Source organism: Saccopteryx bilineata, chromosome X (genome assembly GCF_036850765.1).
Source record: "Saccopteryx bilineata isolate mSacBil1 chromosome X, mSacBil1_pri_phased_curated, whole genome shotgun sequence".
Taxonomy (NCBI): domain Eukaryota; kingdom Metazoa; phylum Chordata; class Mammalia; order Chiroptera; family Emballonuridae; genus Saccopteryx; species Saccopteryx bilineata.
Genome location: NC_089502.1, coordinates 53,228,905 through 53,251,774, shown reverse-complemented (window position 1 = coordinate 53,251,774; position 22,870 = coordinate 53,228,905). Strand labels below are relative to the sequence as shown.

The 22,870-nt window shown below is 36.4% G+C and overlaps 1 pseudogene; it reads left to right on the top strand.

The window, feature by feature from the left end:
* Positions 1-2,984: 2,984 nt before the first annotated feature.
* Positions 2,985-3,490, top strand: LOC136317660 (nascent polypeptide-associated complex subunit alpha pseudogene; annotated as a pseudogene).
* The last annotated feature ends 19,380 nt before the right edge of the window (positions 3,491-22,870 follow it).

Genomic DNA, 22,870 nt, shown 5'->3' with positions numbered 1-22,870 from the left:
AATGTATATACCTCTAGACAAAGGAATAGTAGATAAACACTGAAAGATTTGGAAATGTCTTTTAATATGAAAAACAATATTTTTTGCTATTGTGTTACCTTATAAGTTTTAATATGTAGAAATGTTTTTTATATATCCTATAGACAAATGTTATCAGCTTAATAATGATTATGTCATTGCCACCCCTCCTTTTCCCACCAACCTGTGTGATCAAAGGTATATAACCTGACTCAGGGCTATATTAAAGGAAGGCATGATTTGGGTCAGCTTTACCCCATGTTAGTCATATGTGGCCGGCATATTAATAAATTTCCTTTTTTAAAATAAAACTCCTTAAAAATTTATTTGGACTTGGTGTCTCTATGTAAACCTGGTGAAACGTTACTTTACAATACTAAGAAAGCTATGTGCCTGACCTAGACAATGACCCAGAAATCCAGACCTCTCTTTATCCATTTCCAATTAAAGCCCATGGTCAAATGTCAGACATATCCTAAAATAAAGCGAATTATTTATAAACTGTTTACATTCCAAATAGGAGATAAATACAAACTGACATTTTATTTTAATTTTAAAAATATTTATTAATATATTTAACCCAGTATGTCTAAATATTATCATTTCAAAAAAGTGCTTGAAAGAAAATATTATTGATACATTTTATATTTTTTAAAATATTAAAATATAATTGGCATATGTTATATTAGTTTCAGGTATACAACATAACAAACCAGCATTTATATACTTTACAATGTGATCACCACAACAGTCTAACAAGCATCAGTCATAGTGTAAAAGTATTACATTTTTTATAGACTATATTTCCTGTGTTACACTCTATCCATGTGGCTTATTGTATTTTATAAATGGAAGTTTGAACCTCTTATTCCTTTTCATCTCTTTCTCTTAGCCTTCACCTTCCTTCCTTCTGGCAACCATAAGTTTGTCGTCAGATTGGTTTTGTTAGTATAGACATTTTAATTATATTAATCTTTCAATCCATGAGCACAGTATATCCTCTATTTATTTGTATCTTTTTACATTTCTTTCTTTAGTATCTTACAGTTTTCAAAGTATAGGTCTTTCTCCTCCTTCGTTAAACTTATTCCTAGGTATTTTATTCTTTTTGGTGCAATTTTAAATGGAATTGTTTTCTTAATTTCTCTTTCTGATAATTAGTTGCTTGTGTATAAAAATGCCAATGATTTTTACATATTGATTTTTTTATTCTGCAACTCCACTGAATTTTAAAAATTATTTCTCATTATTTTAATAGATTATTTGATATTCCTATATATAATATTATGTCTTGTGCAAATAGAGACAGACTCACTTCTTCTTTTCCAATTTTAATGTCTTTTTTTCCTCTAATTGGCCTGGCTAGGACCTCTGGTATTATGTTAAATAAAAGTGGTGAGGCTGGGCATTCTTGTTTTGTTCCTGATCTTGAAGAAAACACTTTCAGCTTTTCACTGCTGAGTATGATTTTATTTGTGGATTCAAGATTTTTTAAGAAAGTTCAGTCGTGTTGACATTCATACCAAATTCCACACTCCCAGAAGAAAAACAAGTGTTCAACATGAAACACATTGTTTTTTTGTTTGGTTGGTTTTTGTTTTGTTTTTTTTGTGGCAGAGACAGGGAGAGTCAGAGATAGGGACAGACAAGGACAGATAGACAGGAAGGGAGAGAGATGAGAAGCATCAATTCTTTGTTGCGGCTCCTTAGTTGTTCATTGTTGCTTTCTCCTATGTGCCTTGACTGGCGGGCTACAGCAGAGCGAGTGACCCTTTGCTCAAGACAGCGACTTTGGGCTCAAACTGATGAGCCTTACTCAAACCAGATGAGCCCGTGCTCAAGCTGGTGACCTCAGAGTCTCGAACTTAGGTCCTCAACATCCCAGTTTGATGCTCTATCCACTGTGCCACAGCCTGGTCAGGCATGAAGTACATTGTTTGTTTTGTTTTAAATGAAAAGATTTTGGTTTAGTTTTAAAATATGGATAATTTTTTGAGGTAACATTGGTTGATACAGTTATAAGTTTTAGGTGTATAATATTAAAATTTGGCATCCATGTGAATTAAAGCATGTTCAAATATTGCAGGTGTAGTAAACCCCTCTATGTAAAATAAGTTTTATATTGGTGTAGGATATGGTGTACAGTACAAGTCAAATTCTCTGATGTCAGCAATGACCAATCTAGCAAGCAAAAATTTTTTTAAGGACAGCAGTCTTAGGTGAATCATGTGCTGGGAAAACATCTGTGTTCGGCTTGCTTGCTTGTGTTTTGCCTGATTAGTGCATGAGCACGTGGCAGTGCCATGTGTATATAGTCTGTGTAAGGCTAGGGGTGCTTGCTTTCAGGGTGGACACTGTATTGCGGATTGCTTGCCCACAACTGCAAGGGTTTTTTTGGGGGGTTTCGCTGTTTGTTTGCCTGCTGCTGTGAGAAAAGGTTTTCCCCTGCCTCTTCACTTACTTCAGCATTGCGAGACTAACAGGAATGGCCCAATGCTTTCTAGCTCCACAGTTTCTCTACTGTCTGCCCAAATCCAATGTTAACTTGTCTGGCCTTGGCCACAGGTGTTACATCATGTTAACTTTTTTCCACATTGTTTAAATTAAGAAGAAAGGCTAAAACATCAGTGAGCTAGCAAACATCTAAAAACGTTAGAGGAAAACAGCAAAGTAAGCACACAAAGAAACAAAAGACATTAGAAGATACAATAAAGAAGAAAACAAATAAAAACAGAGGATCAACTTAGCCAAAATGAGTTCTTTGAAATATCAATACACCTATAGCTAAAACAATGAAAAAAAGTGTAAAGGCACAAGAAACAAATATCTGATTAAAAGAGGGAATATTACTAAAAAAATAAATAAATAAAAACATGAGCTGTGTCCCAGGAATTATCATGTACTACTATGCCATACTATTAGAAATATGAACAATGAAAAACTGTCTAATAAAAATAGCTTAAAAATTCCTGCCACCATCGCTGTTCCACATTTCCCTGGCAGCAGCAGCTGAAATCAATGAAGACCCGGGCAGTAAAGCAAAACAGAGCTGGAATGAAAAGAAAGTGGGGAAGACTATGTCCAAACCTGGTCTTCCACAGGTTACAGAATTTACTCAGGTCACTATATAGAAATCTAAGAATATCTTCTTTGTTATCACAAAGCCAGGTGTCTACAAAAGCCAAGCTTCAGATATCTACACAGTTTGGAAGGAAGCTAAGATCGAGGATTTATCTCAGCGAGCACAGCTAGCAGCTGCTGAGAAATACAAAGTGAAGGTGAAGCTGTCTCAAACATTCAAGAAAACACACAGACTTCAACCGTACAAAAGGAGGGTAAAGAGAAAGATGTTGATGAAACAGGTGTGGAAGTTAAGGACATTGAATTGGTCATGTCACAAGCAAGTGTGTCAAGAGCAAAGGCAGAATGAGCTCTGAAGAACAACAATAATAATATATTAAGTGCTATGTGACCATCTAAAAATGAGGACCTTTTGGGGGGTTGTTTCAGAAGAGTTATTACAGTTTGGTTTGAAATTTGTACTATTTCTATTATTAATAAAGGTATGGCTTCATGTTGGATGCAAACGATAGGATAAGAGAAAAACAAATTGTGATTAGTTCTATAACTACTAAAAACATTAAATTGGTAAGCAAAACCCTTTGAAAAAAAAAAAAACACCAGGCCAAGATGGTTTTAACAGTTAAATCTACCAAACATTATAGGAATAAATAAAGATAAATGCAGAAATTATAAATAAAATATTAGCAAAACAAAACAAATATCAAAAGGGTAATACAATAAAGCTAATTTCAGTTTATTTCCAGAATAGAAAGTTGGTTTAACAATTGAAAATCACTATATTTTATCACATTAGCAGAAAGAAATAGAAAAAAACAAATGCAGAAAATAAATTTGATAAAATCAAGCATGTATTTATAAAAAAATGTTTAAACTAAAAAGAAATTTTCTTTATTTAATATTAAGATATATCTACAAATGAGCCTACAGCCAACAACACACCAAATGGTGAAATGACAAAAGATCTTACACTGAGAGAATTGAACACAGTTGCCCATTACCTCCACTTTCATCTAGTTTTGTTGTGGAAGTACCGCCTATTTTATTTTTTTAGTGAGAAAAGGACACAGAGAGAGACAGAGAGAGGGACAGATAGGGACAGGCAGGTAGGAAGGGAAAGAGATGAGAAGCATCAATTCTTCATTGTGGCACCTTAGTTGTTCATTGCTTGCTTTCTTTATGTGCCTTGATGAGGGGGTGCCAGCTGAGCCTGTGACCTCTTCTTCAAGCTAGAAACCTTGGGCTTCAAGCCAGCAATATTGGGCTTCAAGTTAGTGATATTTGGGCTCAAGCCAGCAACCATGCAATCATGTTTATTATCCCACGCTCAAGCCAGCAATCCCTTGTTCAAGCTGGTGAGCCTGCGCTCAAGCCGGCGACCTCAGCGATTTGATCCTTGGTCCTCAGTGTCCCAATCCAATGCTCTATCCACTGTGCCACCCTAGTCAGGCCACCTATTGTTTTAAAGCAAGAATAATAAATAAAAATAATCATGTTTGGAAAGAAAGGAATGAAATTATCATATGCATCTGATATGCCTGTGCACATAGAACATTTTTTAAAAGCTGAGATAAATGATTGGAATCAAGAACTGAGATTAGCCTGACCTGTGGTAGCACAGTGGAGAAAATGCTGACCTGGAAGGCTGAGGTTGCCTGTTCAAATCCCATTCTTGTCTGGTCAAGGCACATACAAGAAGCAACAACTACAGGTTGATACTTCCTGCTCCTCCCACACTGCCTTTCTCTCTCTCTCTCTCTCTCTCTCTCTCTTCTCTCTAAAAATAAGTAAAATTTAAATAATAATAAGAAGAATTGATATTAATTTTTACTTATGTCCACATATACTTCTATAGAGCATGACTTGTGAAAAAGGTTAACAAAGAAAGAAAAGAATTGAAATTAATAAACTTGCTAACATACATACACTTATTTATAAACATGCAGATAGATAGATAGATAGATAGATAGATAGATAGATAGATAGACAGACATAACCTGGAGGGGCAGAGCACAGATACAGTTATTGGGAGTGTGATACAAGGGAAACATGAATCTGGTGACAAAACTCCATGAAAGCACAGATAATGCCCTCTTTGGTTCACTGCTAAGTCTTCAGTGTGTAGCACACTGGAGGGACTTAATAACTGCTAGCTGGATGGATGAATAAATGCTCAAACAATGAGATGTGTAAACAAGAGTCCTTATATGTACCTCAGAGGGGCTGCATTAGTTGGAATGTCTAAAATAAAGTTACAAATTGGTAGTAAATGAATCCGAAGCTAAAGATTACAGGACAGTAAAAACAGAGAAGCAGAATGGTCATTCCAGGAAAAACATTTTAAGTCAACTCTTATCCTTTAGAATTGATAGTTAAGTATAAGGATGAGAATTTAAATTTTCAATTATAATGTTTTAATGAAGACATTAACCAATAATGTTTCTTTATCACATCAATTCATTTATTTATCAATGAATTTGGTTATTTGGACTCTGTTGGCATGTTGACTAGAGTACATTAAAATACAAAGAATCCATGTGAAACTTACACTTCAATAACTGCATTGCTCAATCTAGACTGATAATTTAATATTATTTATGGACTACTGGTTTGACATAAATAAAAATTAAATTAAACATGCTCACAGATTTTAAGAATAAAATATAATTTTTACACGTTTTATTTATAGTGTAAATAAACTAAACTAAGATGACTTTTAAACCAAGAAACACTGAAGAAGCCACACCGAGATTGGTAGGAAAAGTGGAAATGTGGAGAGGGCTGCCCAACTCCCCAGAGCAAACAGCAGCCAGGGGAGACTCGCATGGCAGGAAGTGAGTTTAGCAGAGAGGGGAGGGTCCTGAATCCCAGGAACAAAGCCTCAGCCTGCAGCCCCAGAGCCTAGAAGAGGCATATGAACAGTATTTAGGTGGAAACAAGTCAGGATACTGTTTGTGAGAAAGAGACTGATTTCTCAGACACAGGATTCTTTTTAAAGGGACCGTGCAGAAAACCTCTCTCACAACCACTCACCTGGGGTTTGGGGGGATGGGGAGAGAGGAGCGGAGCTAGTAGCAGGAAGAGAATGTAATCTAGGAGGCACAGGGAGAAACATTTTGGGAGACAGCTACCCTAACCCCTGGGACCAGTCACTTCCCAAATCTGAAGTGAATATTTCCCCTGGAAACAGCAATTCCAGCAAAGGGAAGCAGGACACCAGCCAAACAAGCTCTCCCATGGCACTCAGAGCAGAGTCACTTAGAAAGAGGGAGCTTTTGGGACTATAGTAGTGAGTGTTAGGGTCTGAGCTGCAGCGCCTGCACCCCACATGGCTGAGGGCTTACTGGAGGGCGGAGGGCAGCAGGATGCAGAAGTGCAGTTCTGTTGACAAAGGCAGAAGCCAGCTGGCCACCACTGGGCCCAGGTGTGAGCTCAGTCTTGCCAGGCTGGGGAGGAAGGGGTGTGCATAAGCGGTTAAGCACAGCTGCAGGCAGCCTGTAATCCAGCCTGTGGGAAAAAGGGCGGGAACCACGGAAGGGGTGGAGACCAGCCCTTGAGCAAGGGAGAAGGAGCACAGTCTTACCCCACTCATGAAACCAAGGCTTGTGGCCTGACTTGGGAGCCGGATCCTCCCGCGGGGGTGGAGCCAAAAACCCAGAACAGGCAGAGTCCCGCTACTGAGCTTGGGCACGCAGTGCCGCCTGGCCTGTGGAGCCAAGGCTTGCAGCCATTCCATGAGCAGGCTCCTCCTGCAAGTGCGAGGCGGAAGCCTGGAAACAGGCAGAGACCCACATTTAAGCAAAGGTGCTCGCCACTGCCCTCAGGGCCGAAGATAATGCCACCCATGGGGGCAGGGCAAAGGCCAAGGCCACCAAGGCTTGTACACCTGAGCACGTGATCACAGCCACTCCAGTGAAGGAGAGGCAGAAACCACAGCAACAGCCCAAATGGGCAGAAACTGGCAATACCCATACCCAAACACCCTAGGCAGCAACAGCAGAGGAGGTGGTGGGCCTGCAGACAGACCATACCTAGGGAACAGAAGCCATACCCAGTGGACACCAGTGGCCAAAACCTTCCTTTACACAGAGAAAATAATAAAGCAGAGAAATGCAACACAAATGAATCAAGAGAAATCCCCAGAAAAGGACCTGAATGAATCAGATATAACCAAATGATCAGATACAGAGTTTAAAATAATGATTGTTAGGATGCTCAAAGATATTAGAACAACAATAGATGGTCATTACAAACACCTAAATAAAGAAATAGCAAATATAAAAAAGGACATTGAAATAATAAAAAAAGAATCAGTCAGAAATGACAAATACATTATCAGAAATGAAGAACACAATGGAAAGAATTAAAAACAGGATAGAAAAAGCTGAGAATCGAATCAGCAAGTTAGAGGACAAGATGAATAAAGGCATGGAATCAGAGCAGAAAAAAGAAAAGAGACTCAAAATGTATGAGGAAAATCTAAGAGAGCTCTGTGACAACATGAAGAGAAATAACATCTGCATCATAGGGGTTCCTGAACAAGAGAAAGAACAAGGATAGAGACTTTGTTCAAGCATATCATAGCTGAAAACTTCCCTTAATTAAGGCAGGAAAACATCTCATAAGTTAAAGAAGCACAGAAAACTCCATTAAAGAAAAACCCAAAGAAATCAACACCAAGACACATCATAATTAAAATACCAAAGCTAAGCGATAAAGAAAAAATATTAAAAGCTGCTAGAGAAAAAAAGACTACTACCTACAAAGCAGACCCATAAGGATGACTTTCAACTTCTCAACAGAAACACTTGAGGCCAGAAGGGAATGGCAAGAAATATTCAAGGTAATGCAGAACAAGAGCCTACAACCAAGACTACTTTATCCAGCAAAGCTATCATTTAAAATTGAAGGAAAAATAAAAAGCTTCCCAGACCAAAAAAAAAAAAAAAAATTCAAGGAATTCACTACAACCAAACCAAGGCTGGAAGAATTGCTAAGGGGCCTGTTGAAAACAGATCAAAGGAGAAAATAATATAGCAAAAGAGGAATAGAGTTTTAAAGAATAAAATGGCAATAAACAATTACATATCACTAATAACCTTAAATCTAAATGGATTAAATGATCCGATCAAAAGACATAGGGTAGCTGCATGGATAAGAAAACAGGACCCATACATATGCTGTATACAAGAGACATGCCTTAAAACAAAAGATGCACATAGACTGAAGGTAAAAGGATGGGAAAAAATTTTTCACGCAAATAGAAATGAAAAAAAAGCTGGGGTAGCAATACTTATTATCAGACAAAATGGAATTTAAAACAAAGACTATAGTTAGAGATAAAGAAGGTCACTACATAATGAAAAAGGGAGCAATTCAACAGGAAGATATAACTGTAATAAATATCTACGCACCTAATATAAGAGCACCTAAATATATAAAGTGGACTTTGATGGATTTAAAGGGTGAGATCAACAGCAATACTATAATAGTAGGGGATTTTAATACCCCTCTAACATTACTAGATAGATCCTCAAGAAAGAAAATTAACAAAGAAACAGCAGACTTAAAGAACATAGTAGAGCCTGACCTGTGGTGGCGCAGTGGATAAAGCGTCGACCTGGAAATGCTGAGGTCGCCGGTTCGAAACCCTGGGCTTGCCTGGTCAAGGCACATATGGGAGTTGATGCTTCCAGCTCCTCCCCCTTCTCTCTCTCTATCTCTCCTCTCTCTCTCTCTGTCTCTCCCTCTCCTCTCTAAAATGAATAAATAAAAAATAAATTAAAAAAAAAAAGAACATAGTAGATCAACTCGATTTAATAGATATCTTCAGAACCTTTCACCGTAAAACAGCAGAATATACATTCTTTTCAAGTGCTCATGGTACATTCTCTATAACAGACCACATGTTAGGGAACAAAAACGGTCTCTACAAATTTAAGAAGAGTGAAATTATATCAAGCATTTTCTCTGATCACAATGGTATGAAACTAGAAATCAACCACAACAGAAAAACTGAAAAATACTCACAAAGTTGGAAACTAAATAGCATGTTATTAAATAAGGAATGGGTAAACAATGAGATCAAAGAAGAAATTAAAAAATTTCTAGAAACGAACAATAACGAGCATACATCAATTCAAAATTTATGGGACACAGCAAAAGCAGTCCTGAGAGGGAAGTTCATAGCATTACAGGCATACCTCAAGAAGCTAAAAAAAGCTCAAATAAACAACTTGACCCTACATCTAAAAGACCTAGAAAAAGAACAGCAAGTAAAGCCCAGAGCTGGTAGAAGGAAGGAAATAATAAAGATCAGAGCAGAAATAAATGACATAGAGGCTAAAGAAACAATACAGAGGATCAATGAAACCAGGAGCTGGTTCTTTGAAAAGGTAAACAAGATCGATGAACCATTAACCAGACTCACCAAGAAAAAAAGTGAGAGGACTCAAATAAATAAAATTAGAAATGAGAGTGGAGAAATAACAACTGACACAACAGAAATACAAAATATTGTAAGAAAATACTATGAAGAACTGTACGCCAAAACAACTAGACAACCTAGATGAAATGGACAAATTTCTTGAAACATATAATCTTCCAAAAATTAATCTGGAAGAATCAGAAAACCTAAACAGACCAATTACAACAAATGAGATTGAAACAGTTATCAAAAAACTCCCCCCAAAAAAGTCCTGGGCCTGATGGCTGCACAAGTGAATTCTACCAAATATTCAAAGAACTAACTCCTATCCTTCTCAAGCTATTTCAAAAAGTTCAAGAGGAAGGAACAGTTCACAGCTCCTTTTATGAGGCAAGCATAATTCTGATTCCAAAACCAGGCAAAGACAACACAAAGAAAGAAAATTATAGGCCAATATTGCTGATGAATTTAGATGCTAAAATCCTCAACAAAATATTAGCAAACTGGATCCAGCAATACATGAAAAAAATCATACACCATGATCAAGTGGGATTTATTCTCAGGAGGCAAGACTGGTACAATATTCACAAATCAATCAATGTGATTCATCACATAAACAAAAGGAAAGAGAAAAAGCACATGATAATTTCAATAGATGCAGAAAAAGCATTTGGTAAAATCCAGGACCCATTCATGATCAAAACTCTCAGCAAAGTGGGAATACAGGGAACATACCTCAACATGATAAAGGCCATCTATGACAAACCCACAGCCAACATCATACTCAATGGGCAAAAATTAAAAGCAATCCCCTTAAGATCAGAAACAAGGCAGGGGTGCCCCTTTTCACCATTCTTACTCAAAATAGTCCTGGAAGTTCTAGCCACAGCAATCAGACAAGAAAAAGAAATAAATGGCATCTAAATTGGAAAAGAAGATGTAAAACTATCATTATTTGCAGATGATATGATATTGTATATAAAAAAAACCTAAAGTCTCAGTCAAAAAACTACTAGACCTGATAAATAAAAGCAGCAAGGTGGGAGGATATAAAATTAATACTCAGAAATCAGAGGCATTTTTATACACTAACAATGAACTGTCAGATAGAAAAATAAGGAATCAATCCCCTTTACCATTGCAACCAAAAAAATAGAGTACCTAGGAATAAATTTAACCAGGGAGATTAAAGACTTGTACTCAGAAAATTATAAAACATTGATAAAAAAATCAGGGAAGAAACAAACAAGTGAAAGTATATACATGCTCATGGTTAGGAAGAATAAACATCATTAAAATGTCTATATTACCCAAAGAAATTTATAAATTCAATGCAATACTGATTAAAATACCAATGACTTACTTCAAAGATATAGAGCACATATTCCAAAAATTTATATGGAACCAAAAGAGAACACGAATAGCCTCAGCAATCTTGAAAAGGAAGAATAAAGTGGGAAGTATCACACCTCTGGATATCAAGTTATATTATAAGGCTATTGTGCTTAAAACAGCCTGGTACTGGCATAAGAACAGGCATATAGATCAATGGAACAGAATTGAGAACCCAGAAATAAACCCACACTTTTATGGACAACTGATATTTGACAAAGGAGGTAAGAGCATACATTGGAGTAAAGACAGCCTCTTCAACAAATGGTGTTGGGAAAATTGAACAGTAACCTGCAAAAAAATGAAACTAGACCACCAACTTACACCATTCACAAAAATAAACTCAAAATGGATAAAAGACTTAAATGTAAACCGTAAAACCATAAGCATCTTAGAAGAAAACATAGGCAGTAAATTCTATGACATCTCTGGCAGCAATATATTTGCCGATTTGTCTCCAGAAGCAAGTGAAATAAAAGACAGGATAAACAAATGGGACTTTATCAAACTAAAAAGCTTCTGCACAGTTTAAGACAATAAGAACAGAATAAAAATATGAACTACACAATGGGAAAATATATTTGACAATGCATCTGATAAGGGGTTAATAACCAAAATTTATAAAGAACTTGTAAAACTTAATACCGGGAAGACAAAAAATCCAGTCTAAAAATGGGCAAAAGAAATAAATAGACATTTCTCCAAAGAGGACATACAGATGGCCAATAGGCATATGAAAAAATGCTCAACATCACTAATCATTAGAGAAATGCAAATTGAAACTACAATGAGATATCACCTCACACCAGTCAGAATGGCGCTCATCAATAAAACAACACAGAATAAGTGCTGGCGAGGATGTGGAGAAAAGGGAACCCTCTTGCACTGCTGGTGGGAATGTAGATGGGTGCAGCCACTGTGGAAAACAGTATGGAGATTTCTCAAGAAATTAAAAATCGAACTGCCTTTTGACCCAGCTATACCACTGTTAGGAATATACCCCCAAAACACCATAGCACTGTTTGAAAGGAAGAAATGCATCCCCATGTTTCTGGCAGCATTGTTCACAATAGGGAAGATCTGGAAACAGTCCAAGTGTTCGTCAGTGGATGAGTGGATTAAAAAGCTTTGGTACATATATACTATGGATGACTACTCAGCCATGAGAAATGATGGCATTGGATCATTTACAACAACATGGATGGACCTTGGTAACATTATATTGAGCGAAATAAGTAAATGAGAAAAAACTAAAAACTATATGATTCCATACAGAGGTGGGACATAAATATGAGACTCAGAGACATGGACAAGAGTGTTGGGGTTACAGGGTGGGGGGGAGGAGAAGAAAGGGGGTTGGGGGAGGGGATGGTCACAAAGAAAACCATTTAGAAGTTGACGGAAGACAATTGGACTTTGGGTGATCGGTGTACAGCATAATCAAGTGTCAAAATAACCTAGAGATATTTTCTCTGAACATATGTACCCTGATTTATCAATGTCACCCCATTAAAATTAATTAAAAGAAAAGAATTTGTCTCACAGCTAATTCAGGCAGTTAGAAGAATAGTATAAGGATGCTAATTCTGCTTCTCAGGCCACATCCTGCAAAAGGGGCCTCAAGAAAATTGGTGATTTGGCTCCTCTGATTTTGCCAATTGGATTTAAAAAAAATAGGTCAGGAACGCCCTGAAATGGAACTAACAATACATGGGCATAAATTTAAAGGACTTTTAGATACTAGAGCTGATGTATCTGTTATTGCTAAATTACATTGGCCTCCTTCCTGGACTACTCCTGCAGCAGCCACAGAATTACAAGGTATAGGGCAGAGTAAATCCCCTCAACAAAGTTCTAGTGTTTTGCATTGGGAAGATTAAGGTCATTCTGGATTTTTTAAGCCTTATGTGCTCCCTGGATGGCCAGTTAATTTGTGAGGTAGAGATGTTTTGAAAAATACAGGAGTGTTGCTTGTCAGTCCTAATGGTTTAGTCAGTACTCAGATGCTTGATTGGGGATTTTTGCACACTAAGGGACTAGGGAAAGAACAGTGAGGAATTCTCACCCCCATAGAAGTGGAACCCAATACCAGAAAGTGTTGATTAGCATATCAAAATTTAGCATAGGGGCCTTGGTAGCTCCTGCTACCTCAATAATGCATTGTGCAGACCCACTTACTTGGAAATCACATAATCATGTATGGGTAGACCAATGGCCCCTTTCTCAGGAGAAACTTAGGGCAGCTGCTCAATTGGTACAAGAGCAGCTACAGCTTGGGCACATTGAACCATCTAGTAACCCATGGAATACACTTTCATATTTTGATCTTGTTGCCTCCTGGATTATCAAGGGGCATAGGTGACCCTTACAGCTTATAGGTTTTGAGCCTCAAAATTGTTGTTCCTTTTTTCAAAGGTTCAACAACAATGGCTCTGGGAAATTTCCAGTAAATGGCAAATCACTTTTGCAAATCAATGAACAACTTAAAATCTGCTCAAAGATTTGAATTACATGCCATTATCATGGCTTTTCAGCATTTGCCATATTCCTTCTTTAATCTGTATACAGACAGCAAATATTTACTTATGGTTGTTTCCACTATAAAGACTGCTGTCTCAGGGACAACTGTTGATGAATTATTTCAGGAGTTCCTCCTTCTTCAAAGACTTGTATATCAACATAGAGCTCCATGTTTTATAGAACATACTCGAGCTCACTCCATGCTCCCTGGTTTAGCACAAAGGAATGCCCTTGTTGACCAAGGTACCCAAAAGAAAATTATTTGGAACAACCATGACAGATCGAGCAATTCAGTCTCATACTATTCATCACCAGAATGCTGCAGCCCTGTGTAAACAGTTTCAACTTTCTCAGGAAACAGCATGGCAGATTGGTAAATCCTATCCAAGGGGTCCTATACTAAAATCCATCCCTTCATTTGGAGTTAACCCTCAAGGACTCCTACCAGGACAACTTTGGCAAATGGATGTTACTCATATACCTTCATTTGGCATGTTACAGTGTATACCTATTCTGGATTTATAGTAACCTCTGTCAGAACAGGAGAGGCTGCTAAGCATGTTATAGCTCATTGTCTGTATGCATTTTTCTATTATTAGATTTCCTAAACTGGTTAAACTGATAATGCTCCTGCATATGTAGCAAAAGAATTTACTGTATTTTGTCAAACCTTTCAAATTATGGGTATTTCTTACAATATTTAAAGTCAAGGTATTATCAAAGTGTACCCAGCAAATATTTTAAGGTCAATTTAAAAAAATTTAAAAGGGGGGAGTCATATCCTGGAACTCCTACGGGTCTACCATATAATGCTTTTTACTTAAAAAAATTTAAATTTCTTCTGAATGCTGTTGAACAGCAAACTTCTACTTCTTTTATTTGATCCAGCTAATAACACTGTTTTATCTTTTTTAAAATAGCTCCAGATATATGGAAAAGGTTTATATAGGTGGAGGGGGATCCTCAAATCCCTCAGCGAGATCTTCTGAGCATGACTTTTAAGGTACCAAGAGGCAGAAAAAGCCCAATATAGATCAGGTGAACTACCAGCTTTTAGGATACGCCCTTAAAGGCTCCAAGGTCCCAAAGGGGTCTCATAGGATTCCATCTGGGTCCTGCTTCAATAGTGAATAGGAAGGTCATTGAGCTAAAGCCTGCCAGGCTTACATGCCTTTTCTGTGAGGGAAAAGGGACACTGGAAGGTAGGTTTTCCCCTTGCTCCTCTAAGGGAGGGTTCAGTCTCTTCCAGCCCTGCTCCAGCCACCTATGACTTAACCTTGCCCAGAATGCTGGGGTTTGCCACTGAAGGCTGAAGGTGCCCAGGGCCATCGGCCCCATCGACGACACTGTGGACAAGCCTAGCGTATTTCTTCCAAGAAGCAGGTAAACTGATCTTATTTACACAAGGTCCACTTAATTAAGTCTTGCCTGAATAGTCAGGTTTTTTATTCTTCCCTTGAAGATCTCTGTTGTGGGTGTTGATAGTCCTATTTTCTGCTGCTTTGTTTGATATATAGTGTTTCCTTTATTCCTCCTACCTCAATGCCCCATTCATCTTTCAGGCTGGGACCTACTCCTAATTTAGAGCTCTTTCCCCCTTTTGCCAACTTCTATTATGAATTTACTTATACCACCCAACTTAGTGTATCCCAAGGTTCTCTTTACTATGCCACAGTCGCAGAGCTCCAGGGAAAAGCAACCTGGTCTCATCTCTCCAGGCAGAGGAGAACAGAAGCTCCATCTCCACACATGCTGCAGATGGCTTTTCCAGTCTACCTGAATCATTACCAGCTAGAAGCAGTGGTCATTGGGACTTGGACGTGAGCTGCAAAGTATAGAATTGTGACAACAATTCCAGTGCCATGCGGACTTTTCCTGGATGTGGACTTTTCCTGGACTCCTGCTCCTTGTGATAGCTCCTAATGGACTGAACTGGGGTTAGGTTGCATTTGCATGAATTTGAAATGGTGTTGGTGCCAACTTGGACTTGGTGAACATGTTAAGGACACTACTCTTTTATGGATTCTTGCTGTATTGGCCAAGAGTTTGCCTAAAGGCTTTAATTACTGTAGAAAAATAGAAGACTGGATAAAGAAGATGTGGCACATATACACTATGGTATACTACTCAGCCATAAGAAGTGATGACATCGGATCGTTTACAACAAAGTGATGGGATCTTGATAACATTATATGGAGTGAAATAAGTAAGTCAGAAAAAACCAAGAGGTGCATGATTCCATACATTGGTCGGACATAAAAATGAAACTAAGTGACATGGACAGGAGTGTGGTGGTTATGGAGGGAGGTGAGGAAGGAGGGACAGGGGGAGGGAGAGGGGGTGGAGCACAAAGAAAACTAGATAGAAGGTGATGGAGGACAATCTGACTTTAGGTGATGGGTATGCAACATAATTAAATGACAAGATAACCTGGACATATTTTCTTTGAATATATGTACCCTGATTTAGTGATGTCATCCCATTAAAATTAATAAAAATTTATTTATAAAAAAGAAAAAGAAAAAATAAATTATTTGCCATGTATGGCTCCATTTTATCTGAGATTTTATTAAAATTTAAAAATTGTTAAAGTGAAATTCAGATTTTTAGTTGAGGAGTCACTGAAGATATGCACCACACGTAGTACTAAAAATATGTCATCACCAAGAATCGTGGAAATGTCACTGCATTTATTTACTGCTTGCACCAAGAAGCTATATTTTAAATATTTAAGTTTAAAGAGTAATGTGAAATAAATCCTTGAAGACTACTGCTAGAAATGAGATTCATGCTCTTTTACGACAAATTTAGACTTTCTCATGGTAGGACTTGAACTAGAAAACAAAAGGGAAAGGTGAATAAGCAGATTTTTGTTAAAAAAAAAAAAGTGGGCATGTTTTTCAGCTTGGAGATAAGCCAAAAGACTAGCAGCTGTATTCATCCTTGGTTGAGCAAGACGTAGTATTGGAGCCCAGAAGCTGAGAACAGTGGATCATACAACAGGGAGAGCAAGGTAGAATCACAGCTAATTAGAATTCATGTAGGCATTATCTACAGGTCTGCAAAATACAATAATTAAGCTGTGACTATGAAAACATGTCACTTTGATGTTTTGAAGAAAATGCAAACTAGTTAATATCCAGTTTCAAAAACAATCACTTAAATTATTTTAAATAATACATAGAATAGGTATTTGACTACCGCGATTTTTTTAAATCACTGCAATCAAAGCCAGGACTAATTTAATTTGCATTAAAAAGTATCATGGATTTACTTACTGACTTGCATTTGTCCAAAAATTTTCTAGACCAAACACAAAAGAAAACAAAACAAAAAAAACAGAAAAAAATATATTAATATCTCAATGTTTTAAAATATCAAGATCTATCTGTACATGTAATACATGGAATTGTCATCCTTAAAATAAATTCATGTTTGACATAGTTGAAAGTTCAAGACTTTTGTTAATAGAATTCAACAAAAGAATATGCTCATAAATACTTTAATAATTTCATTTTTAGAAACTGACAATGAATTCAATATAAAAATGAAAGGGAAAAATTAAATCTTTCAAAATATGCTTCTACTTCATTTTTCACTAAACTTTTTTATTAAGTTTATTGACCTGACATTAGTTAGTAATCTTACGTAAGTTTTATGTATACAAGTCTGTAATATATCATCTGTATGTTGCACTAGGTGTTCACCAGGCAACGTCTAGTTTCCTTCTGTCATCTTAAATTTGATCTCCTTTTTAGCCTCCTCATCCACCCCCAACACATTCTTTCCCTTTGTAACTGCTGTTCTTTTGTCTTTACCTATGAGTTTGTTTGCTTTGTTTTGTTCCTTTTTTTCTGTCTTTTTAATATCAACCTATGAGTGAAGTCATATGGTTTTTAATCTTTCCCATCTTACTTATTTCATTTAGCATACTTTCAAGAAGAAGTGGTATGGTACATATACACAATGGAGTACTGTTCAGCCATAATAAAGGATGAAATCATGTTATTTGTGACAACAGAGATGGATCTTGAAAGTATAATGCCTCTCCTTTTAAGTGATATTGTGAGTCTGATTTAGTTAACTTGATATGAGAAGAACAATGGAAAAGACACCCGAGCTTTTAACATATGGCTTTGCAGAGCAGGGAGAATCAGCAATGTGACAAAGGCAGAATGTTTAATGCTTTTTATTTGCTGGATTAAAGTAGTTATGCAAACTTTAAAATTTATTTTAGAATGAACCACTCATAGATTTATAATTGTGTGTGTGTTTAATATATAAAACAAAACAAATAATCATTAATGGCATTTGTCAGGAAAGAAGAAACAGAAGGTTTGGTTAAGCTCAAGTAAAATGTTTGCATTTATTTGTTTTAATTTGTGAAGAGTGACTGAGCATTTATATTTCTTCTTTCTTTTTTTTTAATTTAGTGAGAGGAGAGGAAGCAGAGTAACAGACTCCTGCATGCACCCTGATCAGGATCCAGCCAGCAAGCCCCCTACAGGGCAACGCTATGCCCATCTGAGGTGTTGCATTGTTGCTCAGCAACTGAACTCTTCTTAGTGCCTGAGGCAGAAGCCATGGAGCCATCCTCAAGACCCAGGGCCAACTTCCTTCAATCGAGCCGTGTCTGTGGTGGTGGGGGTGGGTGGGTATGGGAGGGAGAGAGAAAGACGTGGGAGGGGAAGAGTGGAGAAGAGATGGGTGCTTTTCCTGTGTGCTCTGGCAGGAAATTGAACCCGGGACATCCACACGCCAGGCCGATGCTCTACCACTGAGCCAATTGGTCAGGGTGAGCTTTTATATTCCATAGAAATTACAATGATAAGGTCTGCAAATTCTACTATTGACATATTTTTGGAATCTTATACATTAAGTATCATAAAATCATAAAAATTTTAAGCTGCAAGTAACTTTAGATGCAACCTAATAGAGTAGTTTTCAAACTTTATGGACATGCCTCAGGAATTACTGGAAGGAGTGGAAAGAAAATTCTAAAAAAGTGGAGCTTTGGGATTCAAACCATGGGAACCAACAACTCTATCCTTATTTACCTTATTTATTTTATATATTGGTATTTTATGTACTTTTAATTTAAAAATGATTTTCTAGTGTTAACATTTTTTTTAAAATTCTAATCCATTTAAAGTCTTAATTTTAATATTTTTTTATTTTTATTTTTTTTACAGAGATAGAGCGACAGAGAGATGGACAGATATAGACAGACAGACAGAAAGGGTCAACTCCTTTAATATTAAATATAAGAATACTGATGCTTGCCTGACCGGGCAGTGGCACATTTGGATAGAGTGCCAGCCTGGGATGCAGGGGACCCAAGTTCCAAACCCTGAGGTCGCCAGCTTGAATACAGGCTCATCTGGGTTCAGTGTGGGTTCACCAGCTTGAATGAGTGAACATAGACATGACCCCATAGTTGCTGGCTTGAACCCAAAGGTCACTGGCTTGAAGCCCAAGGTTAGTGGCTTGAGCCTAAAGATCACTGACTTGAAGGCCAAGTTTGCTGGCTTGAGCCTAAAGGTCGCAGGCTTGAAGGCCAAGTTTGCTGGTTTGAGCAAGGGGTCACTCGCTCTGCTTTACCCCTCGATCAAGACACATATCAGAAATAAATCAATGAACAACTAAGGTGCCCCAACTATGAGTTGATGCTTCTCATCTCTCTCACTTCCCATCTGTTTCACTCTCTCTTGCTAAACAACAACAACAACAACAACAAAACAAATACTGATGCTTAGTGAGGTGAAATTAGTTTAAAAGAACATCCAACTTCAAACTAGCTACTTTAACCCAGCAATGAATTAATATTTTATTCTTAAGTTGCAATTTTAGTTCTCTAGTTAAAAAGATAAATTACCTTGCATGTGAACATAATTTTAATAAACTTATTGTGGCTCCCCATGCTTTCAACCAACCAACAAGAACTATTGACTTATGTGTATAGTTATGAGTTTTGAGATGCATGTTGGTAAAGCAAAAGAAACATAAATTTTTGTTTCCAATAAATCTAGGTTGGTTGAGTTGCAATTCTACCACTTACTAGGTGTATACTTTATGCACAATGGTTAAATTTCAGGGATTCATTTTACTCATCTGGAAAATGAGAATAATAATACCATCTTTCAAATGGGGTTGCTTAGAGAATTAAATAAAATATACAGAAGTACTTTGCAATGTCTGCCATGAATTTGGTTGTCAATAAATGTTTTCTTTTTGATCCTTCTTTCTGTCTCGTTTGAATTTGTGTTTACACAAGTTTGCAGATGCAAATATATTTATAGATATTGATATATTAAAATATAATTAAATAAAATATATTTTAATATATCTATATTTTTAATATATCTATACTTCTCAAATTTAAACATGCTTTGTCTACATACAAGTAATTCAGATCCATCAATAAATAGCAATGTGCAGGGAAGTCCATGAGATTATTTTGGTTGTTAATGTTTCACATTTCACAGTCAAGTTTAGAATAATTAATACTTTTCATTACAACATTTAAAATGATCTTAAGCTAAGAAATAAATATTCTGTATGACACAAATATGACTAGAATTCTACTTCTTTGTGTTTGCTAATTAGACTACCTGTTTTGTGAATGTTACCCATTATTCAGTTTTATTTTTGTGCTATAATTTTGTGTGATGATAGATACACATAAGTTAAAATGAAGAAACCTTGAAGGAAAAGACAGCTCTTTTTAATAATCAGACTTTTCAGTTTATTCTGAATCCTTATCCTGCTTCTTTCTATTCGTTCTCCTTGTGCTGAAAATATAGTACTAATTTTAAAATAAATTATGTATAAAATACTTCTAATAGAGTTTCTTTATTCTTCACTCTTATGCTTAACTATCGGCAGGTATTACACATCATTTAATAACTAGCTATAGTAAAACAACTGCCTGGTTTCAATGCTTAAAAACAGTTTGCGATTCTTACCCTCTGGTGTCATCTATTGGTCAGATGTTAAAATTACAGGTCCTCTTTATATGAATATTCTCAAAAGTACTTGCAATGGTTCAAATTAGGTTTTTTAACTTATAAATATTTAATAGGTTGTTTAAACCTCTAGCCTACTATTATTCATAAATTGTCCAATTGAGTGAGAAATTGAATTACAATTTTGAACTCAATGAAATCTGTCAGACATTACATAAACTTGTCATTTTTTTCTCCATATCATGTAGAAAAATGCAATTCAAATAAAGCAATGTATCTTTGAGTATTAGGTATAAATAGAAAATATTCTTACTTTGAATTTCTGTATTACTGTCATTTTGTGTGTTAAAATACCTTTGTTTTATGCATCCCTTGACTTAAATCAAAAGAAACTACTATTAAGTTGTAACGAGTCCAAAAATGATAAAAGAAGAATCACTCATTACAAACGTAAAAATTGTTCATTACACATATTTCAATATATCAATAGTTTTCCAGTGCTGGAACAACTCAATAGAATCACAAAATTTTTTGAAGAAATGCTTTTGAAGAGATTGAATACGTGTAATAGTTCTTTTTATTATGCTCTTTTATATTCTTTTTTTTTTTTTTTTGGTAAAGCTTTCAGAGAAAGGCTACAGTACATGGAAATCAGAAATAAAATAAACTTGTTACAGATGATGTATTTCAGAAAAACCTGATAGACCACTATGTTGGTATATGGTTCAAGAATTGTTATTAGTTATCTTGAAATAAAATTGCATTTTCTCTAGTACTTACAATATACTGCTTGATGTTTTTATATTCAGTATTCAGAATACCTACTTCTTTGTTTTACAGCCTTAACTTTTCCAAATATATCACTGGTTCAACAGATGAATTAATCAAATAGTAAGCTCTGGATGAAGGTGAATTTAGATCCCTAAATTTTGTTCACTTATATAGTTCTCCTGGTTTTATATAATTTCTGAGCTGGTCTAAATAAAACTAAAAAATAAATGTAGTTTTTCCTTGCACAAAATATATTAGTCATTTTATTCTCATTCAATTCCTCTATTTCAAAGTCAGTCATTACTTATTCTGTTTATTTTACTTGGTTGAGAGATAACATATTGTGTTATCAGGTCTAAGAAACTGGTTTCATTACCCTTGGTCACTCAACAGATTAATATAGAGAGAGACAAGATTCCAGTGGGTGGAGAGAAATAGGTATCCTATAAGAAAACAGTTAGTAAACTGTGGTAAGCTCACTAAGGAAGTCATTCTTATACCTTTTTTTATTAAAATAAAGGGATAACTATTTCAATTCTACTCTCTTCAATTTTCTCTGTCTCTATTAGCTGGTACTTTAGTTACTGTTCATTTAATATCTTATTCTAAGGAGTACAATTTACTTGAGGTCATTTATTATAGGTTTCCAAATGTAATTCTGACACTATCCAGAATTAGGTCAAATTTCACAGGTTAAAGGCACAGTCCTCCAACAGACACTTTTCACTTCAGACACCAGCCGGAGGCTCCAGGGTTTCCAGGTCCCTTGAACTTCTGCCAAACTGGCTTCAAATTTAAGAATTCCCACTACCCTTTAAGTTTTGTTTGTTTCTGATAGATACATGAGTTTACCAGAAATTCCAACTGCCCTTTTGCTGTTCTGCTTGTCTATCTGACCCCACCCTTACTTATTGGACTATTGTCCCTGAAGCAGAAAAGTTCTAGAAAACTGATCGACCGCCCCAAGGAGAGGCTTTCCAGGAAGCCAAAATTGTAAAACTGCACAAGGGAGCATACCAGAACCGCTGACTCAATGCACACTTCCTCAGGGCTCTCCCCTACCCTATAAAATTTTGCCTCAGAGTCTCATTTGGTGCCCTTCTCCCCCGAGAAGTGCCCAGCAGGGTTCCTTTCTTCCTTTCAATAAAAGCCTGTTACTCTGATCTTTTCGAACTCCCATGGATTCCAACAGTTTGTTTGTTTTTAAGAAAGAAGAAGAATTTATTTATTTATTTATATTCATTTTTTATGTTTCAATTACACTTTGCATTCAATATTATTCTATATTCATTTCAAATGCACAGTAAAGTGGCTGGAAAGTCACATACTTTACAGAATTGTCACCCCGGCTGCCTCAAGTACTCACCTGGCACATACATATTTACCTCAATATTACTGACTATATTTCCTATGCTGTAATCTACATCTCTGTGACTATTTTGTAACTACCAATTTGTACTGCTTAATCACTTCACCTTCTTCACTCAGGCTCCCAAGCCCTTCCCCTCTGACAGCTGTCAGTCTGTCCCCTGTATCTAAGAATTTGTTTCTGTTTTGTTTGGCAATTTGCTAGGTAAATCACAGAACTCAGGAACACACTATAATTGGTATTACAGTTTTATTATAAAGAATGCAAGTCAAGACCAGTGAAGTTTAGAGACACATAGGGTGAGATCTAGGAAGGGCCTCAAAGTAA